We start from the raw sequence: 27,228 nt of genomic DNA, 5'->3' as shown, positions 1-27,228 counted from the left end.
ATATCTTAGGTTAATACATTTAAAGGCCACAACAAATAACAGAACATAGTAATATAATCACATAACAATGGGAACCAAGCAAAACATTGCTCATATCTTGCTAAAACTACATTAAGTTGGAAGCTATAGAAGCAAATGCGGATTTAATTTTGATGCAGTTTATTTACAAAAGTATGAAGTTAGGAAGGTAATTCTAGGAGGCAGGATCTATCTGTGTTTGCATCGCTAACGCTGATTAAGGAATGTAGTCTTACGAATTTAGGTTAGTGGTTTGAAGGTATGACCAAGAATTTTGACGAGAGCAAGCAGTAGAAGCTACCTAATGGATCTTAGGTTGGCTTTCGACAACGTTCCTCATGGTGGACTGCTCCAGAAGGAGAATCACAAAGGATCGGGAGAGCAATTGCCAGGTGCGTAATAAAGTGGCTTGGTGGAAAGCAGTAGAGGCTAGTAGTGGAGGACTGGTATTCAGTTTGGAGTCGTGTGATAATTCGTATGGCGCAGGGATCGTCGCTGGGTCCCCTGTTTTTTTGTTAGATATATTATCGATGTGGATGAGGATCCAGGTGGCAAGATTATTACATTGAAAGATGATACTAAAACTCATGGCGTGGTAGATAATGAAGTAGGTTGCCTAAGATAACAGCATGGTGTATGTTAACTGGAATAGTGAGTAAATGAATGGCAGATGGAAGTTAACTCAGAGAAGAGAAAAGTGATACATTTTGGAAAGTTATTTCAGGTCGGAACTTATGACAGAGCCCGGAGGAGTGGTGGTGAACGCAGAGACCATGTGGTTCAAGTACAGATCCCTGAGACTGACTACACAGTAGACTAGTTGGTGAAGTCGTCCTGAGGCATGCTTGCCTTCTTCGGGTGGGGCAGTTGAGCACAACAGTCAGATGTCAAATAACAGCTGGAATATTGTGCGCGTTTCCGCTCACCATGCAATAAGTATTCTATGATAAGTGTATAGCAGAGAAGAAAGGAAGTCGCTAGGACTGGAGAACTTGAGTTAGGAGGAGAGACTGACTAGTGTGGGACTATTTTCCCTGGAGCGAATAAGACTGCAGCGTGACCCTCCAAACGGCTATAAAATAATGAGGGGCATTCATAAGGTGGATAGTCAGTCGTTTCCCCAGGGTAGGGGAGCCGAAAACTAGAATATAGAGGTACAACGTAAGAGGGGGAAAAAGGGATCTGAAGGGCAAGATTACTACACAGAAAGTGATTGGTACATGGAACGAGCTGCCAGACTAGTTGGTAGAGGACGGTACAATTACAACGATTAAGGGACACTTGGACAGGTTCATGGAAATATTTAGAGGGAGGTGGGCCAAATGTAAGCAAGTAGAACCAGATCAAATTTGGGCTGTCTTGTTTCCCAACTGTACAAATCTATTTAATCTATGCTGTTGAATCTTGTGAATCACATTGTTTACGTCGGATTATTCTTTAAAAGCCACTGGTTTATGGGGACATTTTGATCATTATTTCTTGGAGATAAGAAGTACGAAAAATTATCCTTCTGAATTATATTAGGTTCCAAGAGAACGTGACAAAAACGTTGCTTTGAGGATGTGTTCCCCTTGGTGGAATTTGGAACAAAGGGACATCAGCTTCGAATGGGCTCAGTCATTGCAATAAGGTGAGGATGAATTTCTTCACACGGCACATAGCGAAATTCGAATTCTCTAGCCTTGAGAGTTGTGGAGGCTGAATCAATGTATTTATTCATAGCCAAATAATATCTTTGGCGTCGGCGAGACAGTCTATAAAAGAAGAGGCTGAAAAGTCGAGGCGAGGCAAAGCTCGATCATCCATGATCTTCCTAGATATTAGAATGGGTTCAATGGACGAGATTTCCCGCCTACTGCTGCTTGCGTTCTGTTCTTATATTTGTCAGTTTTGCATTGATTTGAAAAGACAAGATTGAAGCAAAATATATTCCAACATAGTTCAGCATGTCTGTACTCACGTCATATTTTATATTTTGTTCGGATTCTTATGGTACCTTTATAAAATCTTATTCGCAATTAACAACATACGAACATAAATAAAGAGACTGGAATATTGCTGTAGGACCGTTGCAACCCCCAAGTACACTGCCCATTCCTGCCTCAAGTTAAATCATGGTTTACTCGATCAGTTGCTTGTTTTCCAGCTGATCCCTATATCGATGATCCCCGCTGTGTTCCAAAACCTATCAGTCTCACCACTGAATGCACCGAGTGACGGATTACCCTCAGCTCTTTGAGCAAGAAAATTTGAAATAATCGATACAGAGGGATACTCTGTTTTTCGACTTCTAAAACAATGGATCTTATCCCGGGAGTGCTCTCTCTAGTTCTGGATTTAACAACAAAAGGAAAGGTCTTCTAAAATTCATGTTATTCACCAAATTTTTTTGCATGTCGCAATGAAAGCAACTCTCATTTTGCTGAAATCCGGTATCCGTTAACGGAATTAATAACGCATAATATTACTGGTGTATTTCTGTAGCGCAGTCCTATTATCAGACATTTAAGTCTTCTTAAGTGTCTGGTAATAGGACTACACTACAGAAAGACAGCAGTAACATTATGCGTTATTAATTCCAAAGCATGTATAAACTATCCTGGATAAAGAGAAACAAACTGAAATCAGTACTCCACATGTACTGTATTCTCGGGAGCACCCTGTACAATTTCAGCAACACCTTGGAATAATTGTCATTATACGTAATGGAACATGAAATAATATGAGCCAAATTAATATTAAACTTGTTTGCTGCTAATTATGACAAACTAAAGAGAGAGGAGCAAAAAAAGGTATCGGAGAAGATGTCGGAATATCGACTTTAAAATTTTAAATGTCACAACTTAATATTCCATTCTGCAACATCGCAATGTCGATCCCATCTGCTATAAAAAGCTAACTTCTCTAGATTTGGAATACAGAAGGAATGGGTGCCTTAACTCAACTGTGAATGCTGAAATAATACGTAAGATCACTAACTTCAGATGATAGCATTGATATTCACTCCTCAGAAGCTGTTCGTTATGCTGAGTGATTTTGGTTCAGGGATCCACTATATTCTGATTCAGATTTTCAACATGAGTTATGTTCTATGCAGAAACGAATATATGCCTGGAGCGCACAGAAAGTGTGCGTAAATGGGATTTAGTCGAAGTCAGGGCACAAGCAACATGGATTTATATGACCACAAGTTTGGGAGTTTAGAATGCAAATGAGCAGCATGCGTATTGGAAACCAGTGACAAACATCAGAAGGGCGGAGGAGGGGTGTGGAGTCACAATATCTCCAATGTTGCCAATTTTATTAGTTCCATTATATCCTCTAGGAATCTGTTAAGGTAGTCCTCTTCCGTTTCTATATTCACATTGCACTTTACTGTATCCTCCTCACAACCCACAATGCAAACAATTTGGATGTCCTGCATCCGATCTCCGTATACAGATCATTGACGTAGATTGTGAACAACAGTGGTAGTAGCTCTGAAACTACCTGAATAGCCACGATTACCCAAACAAAACGAGCCCTTAACCCTTAGTCCCTGTCAATATATTGCCTCTAATGCAGTGTTTCTTTTAAATCTTGAGTATTAACCCGTTGTTATGCTTCCATTCGAAGGCCTTCTGAAAGTCCAAATACACAATGCCATTGATTATACCTTCTGCATTTGGCTACTAATAGCCCCCAATCAACCACCTCAGCGTTAATTACCATTTATAAATCCATGCTGATTCTGTCAATTCCCATAATTATTTTCCAAGTGCCTTCTTACCAGTTCCTATAGTTAGCTATTGCTTTATTTTCCGCCTATTGATGAGCAGTTGAATTGCTTGCAGTTGCCAGCGTCATTCTCCAAATGATGGCGTTCAAATGGCAACCTTCTAATGAATAAGAAACACTTTAAATTTACAGTAGGGTTTCTCAACAGGGATTCCGCGTGAGGTCGCCAGGAATTCCTCGACAGACCGTGATAAAAAAAAACATAGTTTTTTGAACTTCGAGCAATTCGCGGTTCTAGCGCTTGCAGCCGTGGGCAGTGACCGAACAGCCCCGTTAGCAATCTCGTTAGAGGTCGAGATTTCTCTCAGCCCAGTGTGGCAGTGCGCGGCAGGACCACGTTTATTTGCTTGAGACCATTCTCAGTTTTTGACGCAAGATAGGGAGAGCGTCGATAATTTGTGAGCGCTGTATTGCACGGAGGGGACGGCGGTTGGCTGATAATTGGTGAATGCTGTATCACACGGAGGGGACGACGGTTGGCTGATGAGGAGCGCGAAGTGCGTTTTCCGAACTTTGAATGGGATTCGCCTAACTTGTGCTGTGACGTCAGCCTCTTCCTTATCACTTAACTTCCCTAACTTCCCTTTACAGGCGCCGAATGACTTAGGGGAGCGAACAAACCACCAATGTAGCGAGAATTGGAGAGAACTTTCCATTCTAAAGAAGGAAGTTTTAGGCTCAGCTTTTGGCTTTGCTGTTGTTGTAAATTTTGCAAAAGGTGGATTGTGTAGTTTAGAAGTGAATTGTATTGTGAACCCGTCCTGCCGAAGGGCTTTGGCTCCTAACGTCGACTGTACTTTTTTTTCCATAGATGCTGCCTGGCCTGCTGAGTCCCTCTAGCATTTTGTCTGTGTTGTTCCGATTTCTAGCACCTGCATATTTGCTTAGTTTTCGCATTTTCTGCGGTTTTTTTCGTTCAGTTATGTATTATGCCTTTCTTGTTATATAATCCGTCTTTATAATGGAAGTTACTTTTCAGTGGGTTTTACATGGATTGGTGATACAAGTTGTCCTATTCCATTGTGTCTAGTCTGTGACAAACCACTTGTAAATGCAGCAATGGCTCCAGCAAAACTGAGAAGGTACTTAACTACAAATCACAGCCGTATGACACGTAGAAGGCTAATTATTGTACGCAGCTATTGGAAGCTTAAAACAAACAGAGTAAAGCTTTTGTTAATAAAGTCAGTCAGTAAAAGGTTTCGGAAGTAAGCTATTCCCCACAAAAAGAAACGTCACACAGTTGGTGAGAACTTAACAATGCCAAGATGTAAAATTATAATGGGTAAAATTCTAGGGCAAGGTGCAGTACGAAAAATTGAAAGATTTCACCTACAAACGGTATGATAGTCGATGTATTGTCGACATGTCACATGATACTGAAGAGGTTTTGTGTGATAAACTGAAAAACAACAGCTTCTCTATCCAGGTTGATGAGTCAACAGATTTCTCCAAAAAATGTCATGTTGTAGCATTTGTAAAATTTGTAAATGATGGTGAAATTCAAGAAAACTTTTTTTTTATCGTTGCAAAGAGCTGACCGAAAAAAGAAAAGGCTTAGATATATTTAATGTCTGGTCTTCATATCTGGAAACAAAGTGTCTATCTTGGGAGAACTGTGTCGACGTCTGTACTGATGGTGCCCCATCAATGGTTGGTTCCATGAGAGGTTACGTTTCTCTTGTGAAACCCGCTTTTACTGGCTGTCTCTGGAAAACCAACTCGTTAGCCCCTCGCTAATAACTATTGGATTCCGCGGTGATAAACCCACCTTTCTCCAGCTTCGTACGACTAGGGTGTATACAACTTTGGTCCAGGCAAATCCTGGTTGTGTGAATGCTGTATGATTCACTGCCCCCGGCAGGAAATAACAGATCGTACACTGCACACAATTTATAAAATATATTTAAGAATGTTGATTTAAACAAATAGTTATTAAATGAAAGAAAGAAAATAGAAACAAAAAGGGCCCATTACTCTAAAACAGTCAAATGTGTTGTTAAGTTGGAGCTCATCTTGAACTTGTCTGTCACTCACGCGCTGGACCCTCGGTCTGGTGAAAGCACACACCAGCATCCAAGCGTCGCTCGAAATCCATCTCGAACAAACGGCTCTCTCACGGGAGTATTGGTTCTTCCTTTTGAAGCCATTCATCTACACGAAGACCTTATGCAACAGGCACAGCATCCTCAGCCATCTTTTCCCCCTGTCTTCTTCCCGCTCCCGCCAACAAGAACCTTCAACGCAGTGTTCTCCAGAACCTTCTCCCAATTCCACTATCCTGATTGGCTGTGGCAGCACATTCCTAAGTTGAAGAACAAAACCTCTTATTTTAGCTCAAACCCAAACAAGCTGAAAGCAGAACAGACTCCTCTTACAGAACGGCTAAAATGAAATACCTACAGCATAGCAGTAAAAATCTTAACCCGGGCGTTACACCTGTTAAAAAGAAAATTCTGATGTTCTCACAACACACTCCTTGGACATTGCAAACAATTTTGCATGCTATAAATAGCATTAATTGAAATTAATTTACAACCTTTATTTAAGTTGAATCTACCGACCATACCTTTAGAAAAATTAAATCCCATTTTGTCTTAAGCCAGTTCTGTAACAGAAATTTATGTTTTCCTTCAGCTTATTAACATTTATGAAGGGGAAAGTAAGAGATTAATTTCAAGAAAGGCAAGCTAAGCTTAACTACCTGTTTTTTTAAAGAAAAAATTGGCTAAAAATTCGTACTGTTCTGAAAAGAGTATCGACAATTATTATTGCATTATGATATTGACAACTTACTGATCACGCTAACGTACCGTCTGCTGTAGATATAATAATTGTTACGCAGACCTGACATGTATTTCAAGGGTTCCTCCAGGGCAAAAAGTTTGAGAAAGGCTGCTCTAGAGAGTTAAGTATATCCTGTCCACATGGAATTAACCCCTACGCCCAGATGCAAAACGGTCGACTCCTTTTTATGTCAGCGCATTCGCATCCATCCTTTGAAAGGGATTTACAACCTGAGCGTCTCGGTAGTGTAAGTTAGCGCGACGCTCTTACAGCTTGCGGTAGCGGAGTTCGGAGTTCAATCTCGACGTCCTCTGTAAAGAATTCGTACGTTCCTCCGCGTGAACGCGCGGGTTTCCACCCGTCCCCCATATTCCAAAGATCGATATTATAATTTGTCCTGTGATTAGCCTAGGATTAATAGGTGGATTGCTGGGCTTTGCGGCTTATTGGGTCGGAATTGCCATGCAAATAAATAAAAAAATAAATAAAAATTGCAGTTGCCGTCTTATTAAGATAGTATGTGAATACACTATTGGTTTATTTACCAATATGATCAAAGCCTCTTGCTTTAATTCATTGCTTTAATCGATTGCTTTAATTTTCAATTCGTGTGGATGGTTAGAAACGACAGAAGGGGCCGCAAGGCTTGTTTCTATAACATTCTGACTGGTTTTGCGGCTGTTCGTGAACTTCAGTAATGCATGCTATTTGCGTACTTTATTTGCTTGCAAGATTTGTTTTTCCTTCTGTACAGTGGGTGTTTGACGGCTTTCGTTTTTAATGGGTTACATTGGGTTTCTTTGTTTTGTGGCTGCTTGTCAGGAGATGGATAGCAATGTTGTATATTGTTGTCACGTACCCCGTGACGGGAATAAAGAACCAGCAGAGATGGAAAACACTTTGGAGTCTAGTATTGCTATTAACTAATAATATTTATTAGTAACTACGGAATACAGTAATATAAATGTAGATAAATCAAACAGGTTAGCAATGATTTTATATATATATATATATATACGTATATCAGCAGAAATCCAAAAGTTACTTCCAGTGCCTTAAAGTGACAGTCCAACAGTTAGTCTTAGTCTCTCTCTCTCTCTCACTCTTTTCAAAACAACATGTCGGTGTCAAATAACTCTCTCTCTCTCTCTTTTCAAAAGCACAGTTCATAGGGGTAATTCAGGACCCCGTCACAGTCCCCTTCCTCAGAAAAAAATTCTGACGAAGGCGAGAATTTTTTTTTAGTCTAAATGTAAAGTACAGAGTTTGAAACAATACAGGTAAAATCATCAGATGACAGAGCAAAAATGTGTACAATTTCCAACTTAATATCTGGATAACTAATCAGCTATAATATTGTCAGTACCTTTTACATGTTTGATTTTTAAGTCATATTCTTGTGTTACCTGCTCAAGGAGATCTGTTTTTTTTTGTGAGAATGATGTAATGGTCTTTTGGAGGTCACCTGATGTGATTTTCCCGCCGATGTGAGGTCACGTGATGACACGTGCCCTCCGTGACTATATAAGAGTCGACCCAGGTGACGCACTGGGTTTTTTTTTAGTTTGTAGATTTCCGGGTAGAACGTGCTGTATCTCCGTTTCTGCTGCGTGCTTGTTTTTATGACGCAGTTTCATTTTTAAAACGGCTGTGCGTTCTGTTGCAAGATACAATTATTATTTGGACTGGAAATTTTTGCTAAATGTGTTGATTTACTCAATTCCAACATTAGAAGGGAGAGTGAAGAATTTATTGAAGTGCAGGATCGAGAGGAGTCGGCATCGTTTGGCAGTTTCATAAAGGATCGACCTTAATGAGTCTTCGTTGGAGTAGTAGCTAACTGCATTAAGGATAACTCTTGCCAAAAAGAGAAAGGAGTTCATGCAAAAAGATGCTCTCTCTCTCTAGAGGAATTTAAGGTCAGTCGATTTAAACTGTTTATTTTCGGCATCGTGAATCCTGTGGACAGAACCAGAGGTAAAGTTGCGTCTGTGAAGAAATCCTTCTCCAGAGAAGTCTCTCCCAATTGAACGTGTAAATCTGTTGGACTTTCGAAGTTATCCCTTTAAGAACTGTTTTCGCATTTAACGCGTTAAGAACCAGAGCCCAGTGGCGAGTTGGTGAACGGCTGCATATCTGTTAACTTCCGGTTCAGGTTTTCGTTTTTTTTCCCTTATCGTTTATCCGTGTTTAATAAATGTTTGGTTGTTTTTATATAACCTGCCTCGATTGATATTCATTGTTGCCGTTTACATAACACTTGTAATATCAGACTCCAATTTAACAACCTTCTATTCTTACTCTTCACCTTAATTAGAAATATCAACGGATTATAACCCATGTAAACTACAAGTGATCTCTGGGCAACAGAAAGATTTCGAGGCCTCTGCACATAGACCTCAAACTGTTGTAAGATCAGAATAAGTGCTAATAATTCCTTTTCAACAGTTGAATAATCTTTCCGGTGTTCATTAAATTTCTTTGAGAAATGTCATTCACTTCCTGTAACGGTACTGCACCAGCAGCTTCTTCACTAGCGTCTTTTGCTATAGAAAATATGTTTGAAAAATCTGGTGCTTTGAGCACAGGATGATAACACAGGATGATTTTCAGACGTTCAAATGCCTCCTGGCAATGGTCATTCCATACAAATCTTTCACTTTTCCCTAGGAGATTTGTTAGGGGGAGAGCGATGTCAGCAAAGTTCTTACAGCACTTATAATAATACCTAACCATTCCTAAAAACCTTCTTAAAGCTTCCTTGCCAGTCGGAACAGGAACTTGAGCAACAGCTTGAACCTTGGCCAGTACAGGAGCCAGGTGGACCTGGCCAACTACATAACCCAGATATGTAACTGTGGCATGGCCAAACTCACTTTTATGTAGTGGACGGGAGACATTGACCAAGATGGCATGCAACTTAGACAGCATCCTCTTTTCAGACACCACTGTGAGAGAGTCCAGTTCCATCCCCACAACATCACTGGCCTTAAGAATGAGTTTGTTGATTCTGTTGGTATCTGCCACCCTCAGCCTGCTGCCCCAGCACACAGCAGCAAACATGATAGCACTGGCCACCACAGACTCGTAGAACATCCTCAGCATCATCCGGCAGATGTTAAAGGACCCCAGTCTCTTCAGGAAATAGAGACGGCTCTGACTCTTCTTGTAGACAGCCTCAGTGTTCTTTGACCAGTCCAGTTTATTGTCAATTCGTATCCCCAGGTATTTGTAATCCTCCACCATGTCCACACTGACCCCCTGGATGGAAACAGGGGTCACCGGTGCCTTAGCTCTCCTCAGGTCTACCACCAGCTCCTTAGCCTTTTTCACATTAAGCAGCAGATAATTCTGCTCACACCATGTGACAAAGTTTCCTACCATAGCCCTGTACTCAACCTCATCTCCCTTGCTGATGCATCCAACTATGGCAGAGTCATCCGAAAACTTCGGAAGATGACAAGACTCTGTGCAGTAGTTGAAGTCCGAGGTGTAAATGGTGAAGAGAAAGGGAGACAAGACAGTCCCCTGTGGAGCCCCAGTGCTGCTGATCACTCTGTCGGACACACAGTGTTTCAAGCATACGTACTGTGGTCTGCCAGTCAGGTAATCAAGAATCCATGACACCAGGGAAGCATCCACCTGCATCGCTGTCAATTTCTCCCCCAGCAGAGCAGGGCGGATGGTGTTGAATGCACTGGAGAAGTCAAAAAACATGACCCTCACAGTGCTTGCTGGCTTGTCCAAGTGGGCGTAGACACGGTTCAGCAGGTAGACGATGGCATCCCCAACTCCTAGTCGGGGCAGGTAGGCGAACTGGAGGGGATCTAAGTGTGGCCTGACCATAGGCCGGAGCAGCTCCAGAACAAGTCTCTCCAGGGTCTTCATGATGTGGGAGGTCAATGCCACCGGTCTGTAGTCATTGAGGCCGCTGGGGCGCGGCGTCTTCGGTATAGGGACGAGGCAGGACGTCTTGCACAGTACAGGAACCCTCCGGAGCCTCAGGCTCAGGTTGAATACATGGCGAAGTACTCCACATCCCTAGGGGCACAGGCTTTGAGCACCCTGGTACTGACACCATCCGGTCCTGCAGCCTTGCTTGGGTTGAGACGTTTCAGCTGTCTTCTCACCTGTTCAGCTGTGAAGCCCACCGTGGTGGTTTCGTGTGGGGAAGGGGTATAGTCATGAGAGCAGGGTGGGGGACTGTGAGGAGGGGTAAGGGGGGAGAGTGGAATATGTGTTGTTGGTTGGGTCCGACAACAGATGGCTCATGTGGAGGATGGGCAGAGGCTACAATGTCAAATCTGTTAAAGAACAGGTTAAGTTCATTGACCCTGTCCACACTGCGTTCAGCTCCTCTGTTGCTAGTTTGCCGGAACCCAGTGCTGGTCCCCACCCCTTCCAGACCTCTTTCATGTTGTTCTGCTGGAGTTTCCACTCAAGCTTCCTCCTATACCTGTCTTTAGCCTCCCTGATCCTGGCTTTCAGGTCCCTCTGTATTGCCCTCAGCTCCTCCCTATTTCCATCTCTAAATGCCCTCTTTTTAGCGTTCAGGATGTCCTCAGTGTCCTTTGTCACCCGTGGCTTGCTATTTGAATAACAAAGGACAGTTCTTGTCGGATCATTGCAGTCCACACAGAAGTTGATGTAATCAGTGATGCACTCTGTGAGCCCATCAATATCCTTTCCATGTGGCTCACAGAGTGCCTGCCAGTTTGTCACCTTAAAACAACCCTGGAGCGCTTCATAAGCCTCCTTCGACCATTTTCTCACTGTTCTCGAGATTGCTGGTTTACTCTTCACCAGGGGCACGTAGCAGGGTTTTAGATGCACCAGGTTGTGATCTGACCTTCCCAGTGGGGGGAGGGGAGAGGAGCTGTATGCATCCTTAACGTTAGCGTACATCAAATCCGGAGTCCTCTCCCCTCTGGTTGTACAGCTCACATACTGCGTGAATTTGGGCAGTGTTCTAGCCATGGTAACATAGTTGAAATTACCCGAGATGGTAATGAGGGCACTCGGGTGCTGGGTTTGTAATCTGGCTATGACGGTGTAAATGATGTTACACACCGACGTCGGGTTGGCAGAGGGAGGAATGTACACAACAACCATAATTGCATGCGAGATTTTCCTTGACAAATAATAAGGCCGGAGTCCAACAGCAAAAAGTTCGATATCCGGGCTACAAACACGTTCCTTGATAGTAATATGCCCAGGATTGCACCATCTGTTGTTTACCAGAACCGCCAGCCCCCTCCTTTACGCTTACCGCTCTCAGTGCAATTCCGGTCAGCCCGAACGGTCTGGAAGCTCTCTATGGAAACGCTTCGATCGGGTATGCCCTCGTTCAGCCACGGCTCAGTAAAGCACATGACACTGCTCTCCCGAAATGTTCTCTGACTCCTGACAAGCGCCGTCAGTTCGTCGATTTTATTCCCAGGCGATCTCACATTTCCCATGATGAGAGAGGGGAGACACAGCTTATAACTTCTCTTCTCCGTAAGCCTCTGTTGTCCCGACCCGGTCCTCTTCCCTCGCCTTTTTGATTCCCCTCTGCATCCTCTGTGTGATTTCCTCCAGATTTCAGCCGGGATGTCCGCTGCTCTGTTTGCTGAACCGGGGGGCATAAGCGCAATCAGTTGGTCCCTGGAATACGCAATGCGGCTATCCTGCTGCCACGCTAACGAGACGTGTCCGAATGTAACTATTTCCAGCGCTAGAAACAAGTAAAACTCTCTCTACCAGCGTGTTAGAGAGGGTGCAGCTCCAACGTGCTACCGTGAGAAAAAAAATACAACAAATAACTAAGTTAAAAAGTTTAGAAGTAAAAAACTACGGAGCAACTGTAACAGGCCGCAATTACGACCGGCGCATGCGCACTATATGACCTGATGGACCGTATCAGTAATATTTTCCAAAACAATGGAATTCTGACATTTTGCTGAGACTAGATTCAGTGGGTAAACATGTTTTTCCACTCCATTATCAGATTCCATGACTCCATTTTGTGCCATAACAATTCTCCCAGCTGTAATTCTAGCAAACAAGTGTCTTATTTTGATTCGACCTTGTAAACTTTCCTTTCCAAGGACACTGGGAAAAAGTTCACGAAAAGCAGATATTCGTTTAAGTCAGGGGTCTCCAACCTTTTTTGCGCTGCGGACCGGTTTAAGATTGACAACATTCTTGCAGACTGGCTGATCCGGGGGCGGTGGGGGCGGTGGGAGCGGGGGGGGGGGGTAGGGTTGCCAACGGACAAGAGTAATGCTTGCCCCGAGAAAGACTACAATGACCATGAAGCCTTGCGCGGGTACCAGTGCGCATGCGTGTACCTGCCGCTATTCTTCTCTGCAAACCGTTTTTGGCGATTCTGTTCGGGGGTGGGGGTGGTGTTAATCACGACCGGAATATTGGTAATAAGTGGCTAATACACTCAATTTCGTTTCTAAAAGGGTTTATCTAACGAATTTAATATTAAACACACAGCGCTTATTTTCTTCGCATGAATATAGTGATAAGTCAATCATCAGCGGAGGACGGGGAGCTTGAAGTTTGTGTTGAAAGAACTTGCAGTAGAAGTGGTAGAGGCAGGTTCGATATTATCATTTAAAGAAAAATTGGATATCTATATGGACAGGAAAGGAATGGAGCGTTATGGGCTGAGTGCAGGTCGGTGAGACTAGGTGAGAGTACCTTTCCGCACGGACTAGAAGGGCCGAGATCGCCTATTTCCGTGCTGTAATTGTTATATGGTTATATAAATCACTTATAATAGCATCATAACATTTTAAGTAACGTTTGGATATTAAACATACAGCGCATATTTTCCTCGTATGAACATATAAAATCATTGCAACGCACCAATATCGCTGAATCAGTGGGAGCCCTGGGCTGAATACTTGTTTCCCTGCAACAAGACGGCCCAATCGAGGGGTGATGGGAGACAGCGATACTCGAACGGGGTTCCTTATGTCCAGTATATTCCGCAATTTAGTTTTTGTTACATTCATCGCAGAGATATGTTGGAAATGGAAGCAATGTTTTTAGTGCTTCCGTAGCTATCTCAGCATATTCAGCCTTGACATTGATCCGGAATGCCGGCAGAGATGTTATGTCAAACACTTTTCAGCCCGCCGTCATTTACAAGCTCGAGGAGTTGATCTCCTTCCCGCGCTGACATGGATGACGCGCGGGTATTGACCTCGCGTGCGTAAAGGCTCAGCAGTGGGCGTGACAGGGAATGAGGAAAGGTGCAGCTGACTCATGTCGCCAAATCATATCGTTTCGCCGCGGCGTAGCGCATGCTTTGCGGCCCGGTGGTTTAAGTAGTGTTACCTGAATAATCTGATTAGATTTCCCAGCAGCTTGACAGGTATGGAAAACCCTGTTACAATTCACAACATCCTTTCTTAAACTAGGCCAGTAAAATTCCTTCATAATCCTGTTCACTGTCTCTCTCACTATATGATGTCCACTTAAAGGCATACTGTAAGCCATGTTTAAAATTTCAGCCCTGTAAACTTCCAGAACCACCACGTGACTTGCAGGCACTGTGGCTGGTATCCACCTCCTCATCAACACCCCACTGACTCTCTCTGAACCTCCTCTCCTGTGAGAGCTATCTCCTTTAAAGCCACCATTTCAGAATCTCGCTTCTGTTCCTCTATAACTTCCTTCCACAATAAGGACAAACCTTTCCTTTTCTCCTTGCTTTCCTCAGCCTTACTACCCTCTAAGTCCTGCGGAAATCTGGAAGGTAGAAAAGACTGTGACACATCATTATAATTGAAACCTCTGGTTTTGCTATCATAGGTCTCAACAGCAGCTTTGCTCATAAATTGAACAGCTACATCAACCTTATCTTGGAGAGGTGTCAACATGCCTCCATTGTTTACTAAACTCAGTACCATCATCAGGCATATGAAAACCATGTATACATTATGGAAGAGGCCAAACAATCCATTCATTTGATTACAACTTCCTTTTTGACTTTCTTCCTTAGCAACTTCCACCCCAAAACCATAACAATTCTTCTTCTCCTCAACAACATCATAACCTTGTAGGTGCCCAAACTTTGTCCTGCAAGCAGGGTCAAAAGTCGCGCAACCGATCCACCCTTTTCCAGCACTTTATCCAAAGGTCCAGGAAGAGCACTTTCCCCATTATTTTCAGCAACACTGACCTTACTAATTTCCACCTTTTCACCAACTTTTAAAACACGGTCTAATACAAATGACTGAGAATCCTCACAATCCACTGGTACCAAGGTTAACCCCTTAATCACTGAACCAAGATCATCTGACACAAAAAACTGTGTTCTTTTCTAACCAAGCCAGACACCTCAGACTTCAACTGAGCCACAACACAAGGTTTAGAATCCTGTGAACTCACAGGTACTTCAACAACCTGAACACATTCAATCGGAACAGCTGCCTCTTCTGGGTTGTCATCATGTGTCTCAGTTTCAAATTCAAGGTCATCCCGAACCTCCCAGCTATTCTCTGGCAAACACTCATCTGGAGTAAACTCAACCTCGTGGGTTAAAACTTCTTCGCCTGCTTTTTTTTATCAAACTCCTGCAGGGTAACTGCATCCTCTGCATCTGGGTATGCCCTTACATCATCAAGAGCACAACTTTTAAATTTATCACACAAAACAAGCCCTTCGGAGCTGGAAAAATCATCAGGGTCCGACACTGAACTTCTTTGCTGCAACCTCTCTAACTTTTCCAGCTCGAACCACTTCTGCTTGTCTGCCACGTGATTCTCACGTTGCCATTTCTCCCTCTCGAGCTGCCTCTGCCTTTCTGCCTCTTCTCTCCGTTTTGCTGCCTTTGCTCTCTGTTTTGCTGCCTCTCTAGCCTCTCTCTTGAGCTGTCTCAATTTCAATTTTTGCTCCATTCGTAATTTTTCCAACTGAAGCTGAAGCTTATCCTCAATAATAACATCCATTTCTGCTGTATTTCCACACAACCAAATCAAAAGGGAATTTCCCCCAATCAATTCAAACAAGCCTCCCGACCAAATTGTTCATATCCCGGACGAGCCCCCAGTTTTGTCACGTACACCGTAACAGGAATAAAGAACCAGCAGAGATGGAGAACACTTCGGAGTCCAGTATTGCTATTAACTAATAATATTTATTAGTAACTACGCAAAACAGCAATATAAATGTAGATAAATCAAACAGGTTAGCAATGATTACATATATAAGTAAGTATATCAGTAAGTGTGGAAATATATGTATGAAAAACCAAGCTTCTTTAGGTCTAGGGGTAAAAAGATATAGTCTTACGATGATGACTAAAGTTCAGTTCAGTTCAGTTCATGGTATTTAGTTGAGTAGTGATGGAGAGAGAGAGAGAGAGAGAGAGAGAGATTTGAGTGTTCAAGTGAGCTGACGCCGTCGATCTTCTCGTTGTCCTCAGAAATCCTTTAAAAGTCACCGACTGTGACTTTAGCAAAGGGGACTGGTTTTCTGTGGTGGAGCTATCCCCCAGGCCAAGGTGGACACATGGATAACTCCCCACCAGTCAACCCTTTTCCTCTTTCCACTGCAAGAGCTACTGATTGATCCGCCTGATCGATCCTCCAAAACCCACTTTTCCTGCGGGCACAACAATGCTCATTCAGTGTCCAGAGCATGTGTCTGAGGTCTATCATCTGACCTTCTATTTTATCTTCTCGTGCTGAGCATCAATTGTCATTCAAATAACTCCTCCTTCCTCTCTTTGTGAAGAAATGCAAGCAGGCAAAAGTCCTTGAGGAGTGTCAACAACCTGCAGGGAATCATAACGTCGAGTGTCCATTATTTAACACCGCCTTCGGTCACCATAGCAACTTACAAGCTGCTCGGTGCCATCTCCAACTCCAGCTCAGCAGAAATCCAAAAGTTACTTCCAGTGCCTTAAAGTGACAGTCCAACAGTTAGTCTTAGTCTCTCTCTCTCTCTCTCTCTCTCTTTCTCTCTCTCTCTCTTTTCAAAACAACATGTCGGTGTTAAATAACTCTCTCTCTCTCTTTTTCAAAAGCACAGTTCATAGGGGTAAATCAGGACCCCGTCACATTGTAAACACTGATCATAAATGTACTTTGAAATTTGAAAGAAGGGTACGGCTTGTCAACACCTATCCCGACAGTCTTTAGTGTCCTACCGTTCACTGTGTAAGACCTACTCTGGTTGGCGCTACCAAAGGTCAACACCTTGCACTTGTCAGCATTAAATTCCATCTGTTATTTTTTAGCCCATTTTTTGTACTGGGCCAGATCCCTCCGGAAGCTGATAGTCTTCGTCACTATACACTACACTCCCAAATTTGAAGTCAACCGCAAATTTGCTGATCTAGATAACCACATTATCAACCAGGTCATTGATATAGATGACAAAGAACAACGGACCCAGCATCAATCACTGCGACACTCCACTAGTCACAGGCGTCCAGTAAGAGATCTAACCATGTAAAGTCATCCTCCGGTTTCTCCCACAAAGTCAATGTCTAATCCATTTGATTACCTAAACTTTAATGCTGATCAACTTGACCTTCTTAACCAGCCTCCCATGCGGGACCTTTTCAAATGCCTTGTAGACAACATCCACTGCCTTGCCTTCATCCAATTTCCTGGTAACTTCCTCGAAAAACTTGATTCGTCTCGACTTACCACGCACAAAGCCATGCTGACCATCCCTAATCAATCTCTCTCCATCCAAATACTCATATATCTGGTCTCTTAGAACAACCTCCCAACAACTTTACCACGACTGATGCCAGGGTCGCCCGACCTTAATTATCTGGTTTATATTTAGAGCCTTTAATAAACAGCGGGATAACACCAGCTATCGTGTAATACTCCGGTGCTTTTCGTGTTGTTAAGGATGATTATGTTCTGTCCCCTGCAATTTCAGCACTTGCCTCTCACAGAGTTTAAGGGAACACCTTGTTGGGCCTGAGGATTTATCCTCCCTAATTTTCCTCAAGATAGCAAACACCTTGTCTTCTGAAATCGCATAGGGTCCACGACCTCGCTTCCGCTTTGCCTCATTTCTATAGGTTCTGTGTCCGTCTCTCGAGTGAACAGAGATTCAAAAAGGAAAAAAAGGATTTAAGATCTCCGCATCTCTTCTGGCTCCACGCATAGATTACCATTCTGATCTTCCAGAGGACCAGTTTTTTCCCCTTGCAATCCTTTTCTCGTAATATATCTGAAGAAGCCTCATTCACATTGCAAACCTCAGACCTTCTTTTTGCCTTCCTGATTTCTTTCTTAAGTGTTCTCTTGCATTTCACATACTCCAGATGTACCTCATTTGTTCCTCATTTATAGCTGCGATGATCCCCCTTTTTCTCCTTGGCCAGGGCCTCAAGATCTCTTGGAAACTGAGGTTCCTTGAACCTGTTACCTTTAACATACAAGACTTTTACTCTCAAATTTCCACTTATGAAGGCCTCCTACTTACCAAGTACACCTTTACCAGAAGACGGCTAGTCCCAGTTCACACTTGCCTGATCCTTTCTGATACCATCAAAATTGGCCTTTTTCCAATTTAGATATGCATACCTAAAAAACTGAAAAGAGGCGAATAAAAAGTAAAAAGAAGCCAATGGGTGCAGTGCCTGTCACTTTGCATTCAATCATTGATTGCATGAGTTATTCCCCCCTTGAAAGTGAATCAATAGTCTAAGTTACGTTAACGAGGGAATAGACTGGCGTGAATAATATTTGTATGCAGAGGTTTCCATGGTTTGGAGGATCATCGAATTAAGTAGGGGGTTGCAGCTTCATTTTTTTCAATTATTTACCTCTATTTTAAAGACCTTTTTCCCAATACCATCTCCTGCAAAATATTCCAAAATAAAGTTCTGCAGTGTTGTTCTTTATTGCCGCCTTGTTTCGCCTATTACTTATGTTAGTGTCTTATGGGTGCAAATATTTCTGCCATAAATATTTTTCCTTATATATAAATTTATAATAAAAGACAATTCATAAAGTAAATGTCTTTGTCAAGCTTACTCTCAGAGCCCCTGTCTGAGCAAATCAATCACTCTTTAACTAGACTCTCAGCTAATATAAGTATTTGTGTCTTGACGATATTCCGAATCCGAACATATGCTGTGCGCCTGGCAACCTAATTGAAGTAATAGAAACATAGAAACATAGAAAATAGGTGCAGGAGTAGGCCATTCGGCCCTTCGAGCCTGCACCGCCATTTATTATGATCATGGCTGATCATCCAACTCAGAACACCGCCCCAGCCTTCCCTCCATACCCCCTGACCCCCGTAGCCACAAGGGCCATATCTAACTCCCTCTTAAATATAGCCAATGAACTGGCCTCAACTGTTTCCTGTGGCAGAGAATTCCACAGATTCAGCACTCTCTGTGTGAAGAAGTTTTTCCTAATCTCGGTCCTAAAAGGCTTCCCCTCTATCCTCAAACTGTGGCCCCTCGTTCTGGACTTCCCCAACATTGGGAACAATCTTCCTGCATCTAGCCTGTCCAATCCCTTTAGGATCTTATACGTTTCAATCAGATCCCCCCTCAATCTTCTAAATTCCAACGAGTACAAGCCCAGTTCATCCAGTCTTTCTTCATATGAAAGTCCTGCTATCCCAGGAATCAATCTGGTGAACCTTCTTTGTACTCCCTCTATGGCAAGGATGTCTTTCCTCAGATTAGGGGACCAAAACTGCACACAATACTCCAGGTGTGGTCTCACCAAGGCCTTGTACAACTGCAGTAGTACCTCCCTGCTCCTGTACTCGAATCCTCTCGCTATAAATGCCAGCATACCATTTGCCTTTTTCACCGCCTGCTGTACCTGCATGCCCACTTTCAATGACTGGTGTATAATGACACCCAGGTCTCGTTGCACCTCCCCTTTTCCTAATCGGCCACCATTCAGATAATAATCTGTTTTCCTATTTTTGCCACCAAAGTGGATAACTTCACATTTATCCACATTAAATTGCATCTGCCATGAATTTGCCCACTCACCCAACCTATCCAAGTCACCCTGCATCCTCTTAGCATCCTCCTCACAGCTAACACTGCCACCCAGCTTCGTGTCATCCGCAAACTTGGAGATGCTGCATTTAATTCCCTCATCCAAGTCATTAATATATATTGTATACAACTGGGGTCCCAGCACCGAGCCTTGCGGTACCCCACTAGTCACCGCCTGCCATTCTGAAAAGGTCCCGTTTATTCCCATTCTTTGCTTCCTGTGTGCTAACCAATTCTCCACCCACACCAATACCTTACCCCCAATACCGTGTGCTTTAAGTTTGCACACTAATCTCCTGTGTGGGACCTTGTCAAAAGCCTTTTGAAAATCCAAATATACCACATCCACTGGTTCTCCCCTATCCACTCCACTAGTTACATCCTCAAGAAATTCTATGAGATTCATCAGACATGATTTTCCTTTCTCAAATCCATGCTGACTTTGTCTGATCATTTCACCGCTTTCCAAATGTGCTGTTATCACATCCTTGATAACTGACTCCAGCAGTTTCTCCACCACCGACATTAGGCTAACCGGTCTATAATTCCCCGGTTTCTCTCTCCCTCCTTTTTTATAAAGTGGAGTTACATTAGCCACCCTCCAATCCTCAGGAACTAGTCCAGAATCTAACGAGTTTTGAAAAATTATCACTAATGCATCCACTATTTCTTGGGCTACTTCCTTAAGCACCCTGGGATGCAGACCATCTGGCCCTGGGGATTTATCTGCCTTTAATCCCTTCAATTTACCTAACACCACTTCCCTACTAACATGTATTTCGTTCAGTTCCTCCATCTCACTGGACCCTCTGTCCCCTACTATTTCTGGAAGATTATTTATGTCCTCCTTAGTGAAGACTGAACCAAAGTAATTATTCAATTGGTCTGCCATGTCCTTGCTCCCCATAATCAATTCACCTGTTTCTGTCTGCAGGGGACCTACATTTGTCTTTACCAGTCTTTTCCTTTTTACATATCTATAAAAGCTTTTACAGTCAGTTTTTATGTTTCCTGCCTGTTTTCTCTCATAATCTTTTTTCCCCTTCCTAATTAAGCCCTTTGTCCTCCTCTGCTGAACTCTGAATTTCTCCCAGTCCTCAGGTGATCCACTTTCTCTGGCTAATTTGTATGCTTCTTCTTTGGAATTGATACTATCCCTAATTTCTCTTGTCAGCCACGGGTGCACTACCTTCCTTGATTTATTCTTTTGCCAAACTGGGATGAACACAATCATGATCAATATATTTGATTTTGTATGTTTAATCACCCGATATCATCACTTATATATAGTATTTTCAGCAAGACGTACATATTTGATTTATTCTGTTAATTTCTCGCTTATTCCTCGCGTTTGGGCACAACTCAAAGTAACTGAGACATTCAAGCATTTTTGGATTTTTCATTAAAAATCTATTTAATTGTAACGAACACGCATGATCACGATACAGAGTACAGACAGCTAAAGCTAATGGATAGGTCACTTTATTGAAGGATATCGGGGTTGTTACAAGGTTAGTAAGGTGGTTGATTCTGTGATTTAGACTTACTGTAACTGACACTGTAAAAGGGAGGTTAGTAATTTATACAAATTAATTGATTGGTAGCGTGATGTTCTTGAGGTGTTTATGCAGTTACAGATGCAAGTTTGTGAAGTTACTTCTCAAGAACTCCAAGTATAACGTGGAAAATTGCTGTCGGTTTGTTTTTTCAATGTCGCCATTTCCAGCTGGGAAATCTTAGGGGATGGCAAGCTGAACACAGTTGCCCAAGTAAACCTCGTAAGGCAGCATTAATTTGCATAAATATAGAGCACATAATCACGTGCTCCTATTCGTTGCACTGATAAGGCAAGGAGAGCCGACCAGCGTTATATTCTGACTGAAAACCGTGAACTTTCCAGAACGCATCCGAATTCACGATGTCCGGGAGGGTGGGTGTCATCTTGATAATTTGCGCAGCCTGTAAGTATCTAATAACAGTTATTTGGATTTTTAGAGCGCATTCCTGTTGCAGATAATTATTAACATGAAGCCCGCCATCTAATACCGGTTTATTTTTCTGGGTTCAAATGCAGAGATCACATTAAGTCAAGAGGGATCTCTGTTCATTCAGCCGAGAGGAACAGTGAAGATCGGTTGTAGCGTGTCAGGCACTAACTTGGGAAACGATGACATAAATTGGTACCAACAGAAACCTGATGGTACTCCCCGATTTCTCCTCTATCATGATCTCCGTCGGGACGTAAAGGGTACTGGCATTCCCGATAGATTCTCTGGAAGGTTTCAGTCTTGATAACGCCGCATTTTTAACCATTAGCAATGTTCAACCGGAGGACGACGCCGATTACTACTGTGACTATTGGAAGTCAAACGCGTTCCACTTCGGTGGAGGCACCAAGCTGGCTGTAACAGGTAAGCAGCGTTTTTTTATGCAGTTGAATTTCCTTATCATTTTAGGGATCCAATTTATAAAGACGTGGAGTCAATTAGATTATTGGTGCAACTATTACGTGAATATGGCACTCAGAACTTAAACAATTTTGAGATTGTATTTGGGTGGTAGTGTGGAGATACGTCTCTACCAAAGGAGACTTTTTCGCTCTGCTAGCTTGCATGTCACCCTTGAGCAAGGTATATTACCTGTTCAGCTCCCTGATCAGGGTCACGTGAAGCCATGGGAGAAAGTGGTGGATGGACGTATTATCAAATTTTCTGATTATGCGACTACTGACGCCAGGCAGATGCTCTCTGAAGTGCATTGATAATAGTCTCTGAAGACACTGCCAAGAAGAAGGCAATGGCAAACCACTTATGTAGAAAAAATTGCCAAGGGCAAATTTGTCAAGGATAAGACCATGATTGCTCACGTCATACAGCATTGCACATAATGCCGATGATGCGTTTCTATGCATTAAGCAGCATTCTGCGAGTAAAAGCTTTATTTTCTATTAGTCTCATGGTTCATGCAGAAGCTGTCAGCAGAATAATTTGCAGCTCTTATTAATAGTCAAAGCATCGCACATGGGAAAGTGAGAAAATATTTAAGTTAGGGACATGAAGAGCTATTAGCAGTGAAAGTAATTTTCGATAAAATATTTAAGCCATCAGCGTGAATTTTACGGAATTCCTTGAATCCTCAAAGCATATGAGGCTCTTTAAATTTGTGTTATTTTCGGGAGGGAGGGTGTGTTGGAAGAAGAGGCTGTTTGACTCAAGTAAATTGAAAGGGACAGCGAGAGCATATGATGCCTGGCCTGCTGACTTCCTCCAGCAGTTTGTGTATGTGCCACTGTAGTTAGAACAGGGGAGAAGGGGATATCCTTCAATTCCTGTCGGGCCGAGAATTAGAGTCTGATAACCAGAAGCTCCCCGAAATCTCTTAGACCAACACAGAATTTAAGGATGACTTTCGAACGCTCGAAATTTACGTCCTCTTTGCATCAGAGTTTTACATAAGAAAGGGAGTCAATGAATTCATTCCATCAATAGAAAAGAGGCAGAACTCTTTCGGAATAACCTATCACCAGCATGTGTTCGTTAATTCTATACATAAGACTACTGAGATTTATTGTTTGCAACTTAATGCCATCTATAGCTACATTATTATAACACCGTTTCCGAAGGTTAGTTTGAAAGCAACACCTACATTTAAACCCTGAGCACTGATGGAAATAAGTACATCGTTCTTACAAAATGGGTTGAAACGAGCAATCGCAAGTTTCTATCACGTATTAGGATGATGATCACAGAAACCATTGACTTTCCACGGAGCTTTCTTTCACCTCACCATAGATTGCTGCGGTAAACACTGCAAACATTGAAAAAGCTTCGATGACGCGAATTCTCTTTGTTGTTACAGTAGCATTAATCAAAGTACAGTGCACGAACATTCAGTTATTTGCACTAAAGTAATCTAGATTTGTAACAATCATTCTGCAGTTATCTTGAAAGGGCAAATTACCGGATTTGGGCTATTTTTGTAGATATTAACTGCTGCATTGGATTTACATGGCTGGCGCCTCCTCCCTCTGATTTATATTATCAGAACAGGTTTCTCAAGTATTCGATGCCATAGGGTTCAGGTTACTTTTCAAATATTTAGACCGCACCGTGTCTGACCTGGGAATATTTGACAGAGTTGTGTGGAGGGAGATTTAGTTTGCACCTGATTCTTGAGTTACATTACTGAGTAAAGCTAATTGACTTCCTTCCATCATTATCCCTCCGTATTTGCAAGACTAAAATCCATTCCTGTACGGTTCTCCTTTCAAACACTCCAAGGGTACGAGTATGATGAGTTAAACACAAATCGATTTCACTTACAATATCGCGATAAACACTGGCAAGGCCAGGACATCACGAGTTAGATGGAAAGATGAGCCCCTAGACTGCCCGTCCGTTAGTATCAATCCTCAGCAGGTTATGGAAATTCTGCAGTAGCACCGTACCCAGAAACCTAATACTGTATAGAATTTAGTTAAAGCGCTCCACTGTTTCGTCTCCAGAATCAGAATCGATCTCGTTTTAGGACATGAGGCCTTTCAAGCGATTGAAAGAGCGCTTTGGGACCAGTCACCATAAATCTATTAGTTTTTAAAGTATTTTTGAAAAATAGATACGTGTAGTTCACAAGTTAGAGCCTAAATTGGAGCAAAGTAAAATTTGATGGGATTGGACCGGAACTCTCAAAGATTGATTCGGAGAAGCTGTTAGCCGGTGCAGTGAAGTTTGGCAAGTCGGAAGTTTTTGAAAGTGACACGCAGAGAATTCAGGGCAAATATGTTCCTGTCAGAGTGAAAGACAAGGTAGGGTATTGCGGTTCTGCTCAGGACACAGAAAATGCGACGCAGAGCCAACTGAGATCAAGCAAAAGCTGATGGGAAAGTAAGGAATTTAGAAATTTAGTTAATGAAGAAAATAGGAGCAAATGTGGACAGATCCTTAGCAGATAAGTTGATCCGAAGAGATTCTTTAAATATATTAAGAGTAGAAAGGCAGCTGGGGAGAAAAAAAGTTCCACGTAGGGATTAGTTTGATCGTCGATGTGTGGAGCCTCAGGAGACTGACGTGGAATGAAATTAATACTTCTAATCTACTTTAAAGTGGAAAAGTCATAGAAGCTCGGACAATCGGCGATGAACAATGCGATGCCCCGAAGCATAATGATGTTATGGAAAATGGACTGTTGGCATTTTTAGGAGAATAACAGTTGATAAATCTCGGGACCTTGGTCTCTATATCCTCAATCATGTAGCAAGCTTGGGAACAAATTGCTGGGATCTTTGCAGAGACTTTTGTATTTTTGTTAGCCACATGCATGCTTTCGGAAATCTAAATTTTGACTAATGTTTCATTTTTATTTGAGACTGCAAGGATAAGCTAAGGAACTACAGACCGGCGACCCTAACATTAGTTGAAGGCTACTCTAGGTGATTCTGCGACAGGAGCTCTATATATATTTGGAAAGGCAAGACATTAGGAATAGTCAGCATGATGTTATGTGTGAGAAATCACGTCTCCGAAACTTACTTGGCTGTTTTGAAGAGGTGACCAAAACAATTGATGTGGGCAGGGCTCTAGTTGACCACATGGATGGGCGTCGTGAATTATAATGAACTACTGGGATAAACTGGGATTGCTTTCCTTTCAACGCAAAGAGGCTGACGTGTGACATTAGAGGTTTATTAATTCATGACGGAAATACATAGGGTGAACGGTGAACGTCTAATAAACCCCTCTATGGCTTCCAGACGGGTAGAAGTATCGCTTTTAACCGACATTTCGATGACAAACTCTGCCGTCTTCATCTTGAAGGTGGAGAGTTTGTCATTGAAGCCTCGGTCAAAATGGATACCTGTATCCGGCAGGAAACGCGAGAAGCGTTTATTCGTCATATATGCCGGGAAAGCACCAGATCCTTTTAGGTCAAAGTCTATTTCTCATTGTCACGGTGCTTAAAACTGGAGGGCATGGGTTTAAGAAGACAGAGGAAAATTAAAGGAATTTTTTTTTTTCACAAAGATGGTGGTTAAATGGCAAAATGTGTCAGAGGAAACAATAGGTTTTGCAACAGTTGCGAAGTTTAAAATACATTTGGAGATGTACACGGATGGGTAATGTTTAAAGAGATATGGAGCAAATGCAGATGAATGGGTCCAGCTGACTCGACGCCTTATTCGGCATCAACGAAGTGAGAGAAGAACTTGTTTTCTTGTTGTATAACTCTAGGATTCCAGTATGCGGCTCGTGTTTCTGTGAGGTGTTGATCGCCATAGACTGGTAAGTGCGTTTATGGATCAGTTATTGCATTGGCGGCTCTTAACTCAGGAATACACACCAGAGCGCAATTGTTCGAAAGTCGCCATTTCTGCCTTTATCGCATGAGATAAGGAGAGATCTGAAGGTGGAAGGTGTATGTCATGCCGCGCGAATTTGGAAGTGTGCGAGTAGCGCTCTGTTTGTTTTGGTATCCTGGGTCATTTTGTTAAAACCCATGAAGCAGAGCAACCTCCAGTCTTCTTGTATAGTCATGCATTTAGAGCATGACAGCTCACTGTGAAGACCGCGAGGTAGCCGCCCTGCAACGGATAAGATAAATCACCCTCGGATATAAGGGCGTTCATTCACACGGACAAAAAAAAAATATTAGAATTGTAACTGGAACTGCCCAGCCTATGCTAGCGGGGTGGGTGTCAGTAATTGCAGTGCAGCTATGTATTTATGATATTTCTGAGTTATAAACATTGTCCAGGACAATAATCTCTCCTGCTCCTCTTGAAATAATCTCACAAGTCGTATCCAGTCACCGTACCAACCTAAGGCCGATGGTTCAACATGCATTCGGCACCGTTCTGCAATGTCAGTCCACTTTTTGCTACTCGTCTGCGGTGTTGGACCTGAACCCGCAACTTGCCATCTGAGAGGCCGCACGTCAAGCCAGGAAGTATTAAATGATTCAGACACAATTTGTTATCGTTCTTTAATATGGACTTTTTTTTTCATTCCAGGTGGAAAATTGACCCGTCCTTCGATTGCTCTTCTTCCACCCACGTCAAAACAGATCACTGAAGGACGGATGGCGACTCTGGTGTGTCTGGTGAATAATGTTTCCCCTAGATTGGTGGAGGTTTCCTGGGAAATGGACGGCAATGCCGTGAAGGCTGGTGTCCAGACGACCCGAACCGTCCGGAATAACGACCAGACCTACAGCCTGAGCAGTTACCTCACCTTGACCGCCTCCGAGTGAAACTCACACGAAGTGTACACTTGCGGGGTTACACACCAGTCTCTCGGGTCTCCACTAAAGCGAAGCATCCAGAAGTCGGGCTGTGCGTAAGAGAGAGCCGGCAGGCTGGGTGCGCGATGTTACTTGCGGTTGGGGACGGCAACGTTTTACGATTGTTTCCTTTCAATTGGCGAGCGGCTTTCGAAAAGTAGAACTTCAACAATATCTACATTATAAGAAAATAATCATTTTGTAATTGAGTCCTAGAAATTTTTTAATAAAATAAAATATTATTCTTCTGGCAAACTGTATATTTTGTATGTCAACAGTTGAGTATAAACAAAGGATGGGCACCTATCAATATCTAAGTACATTGAGACTACGAGCGCCAGTCTTTTAACATTGAAACATAGAAAACCTAC

General features: G+C 42.7%; 1 pseudogene; it reads left to right on the top strand.

Moving 5' to 3' along the window:
* The first annotated feature begins 322 nt into the window (after nt 1-322).
* Nucleotides 323-26,982, top strand: LOC140210745 (immunoglobulin lambda-1 light chain-like; annotated as a pseudogene).
* The last annotated feature ends 246 nt before the right edge of the window (nt 26,983-27,228 follow it).

Source organism: Mobula birostris, chromosome 2, assembly GCF_030028105.1.
Source record: "Mobula birostris isolate sMobBir1 chromosome 2, sMobBir1.hap1, whole genome shotgun sequence".
Taxonomy (NCBI): domain Eukaryota; kingdom Metazoa; phylum Chordata; class Chondrichthyes; order Myliobatiformes; family Myliobatidae; genus Mobula; species Mobula birostris.
Note: the sequence above shows the minus strand (reverse complement) of the source record. Positions and strands in the feature narration are given on the sequence as shown.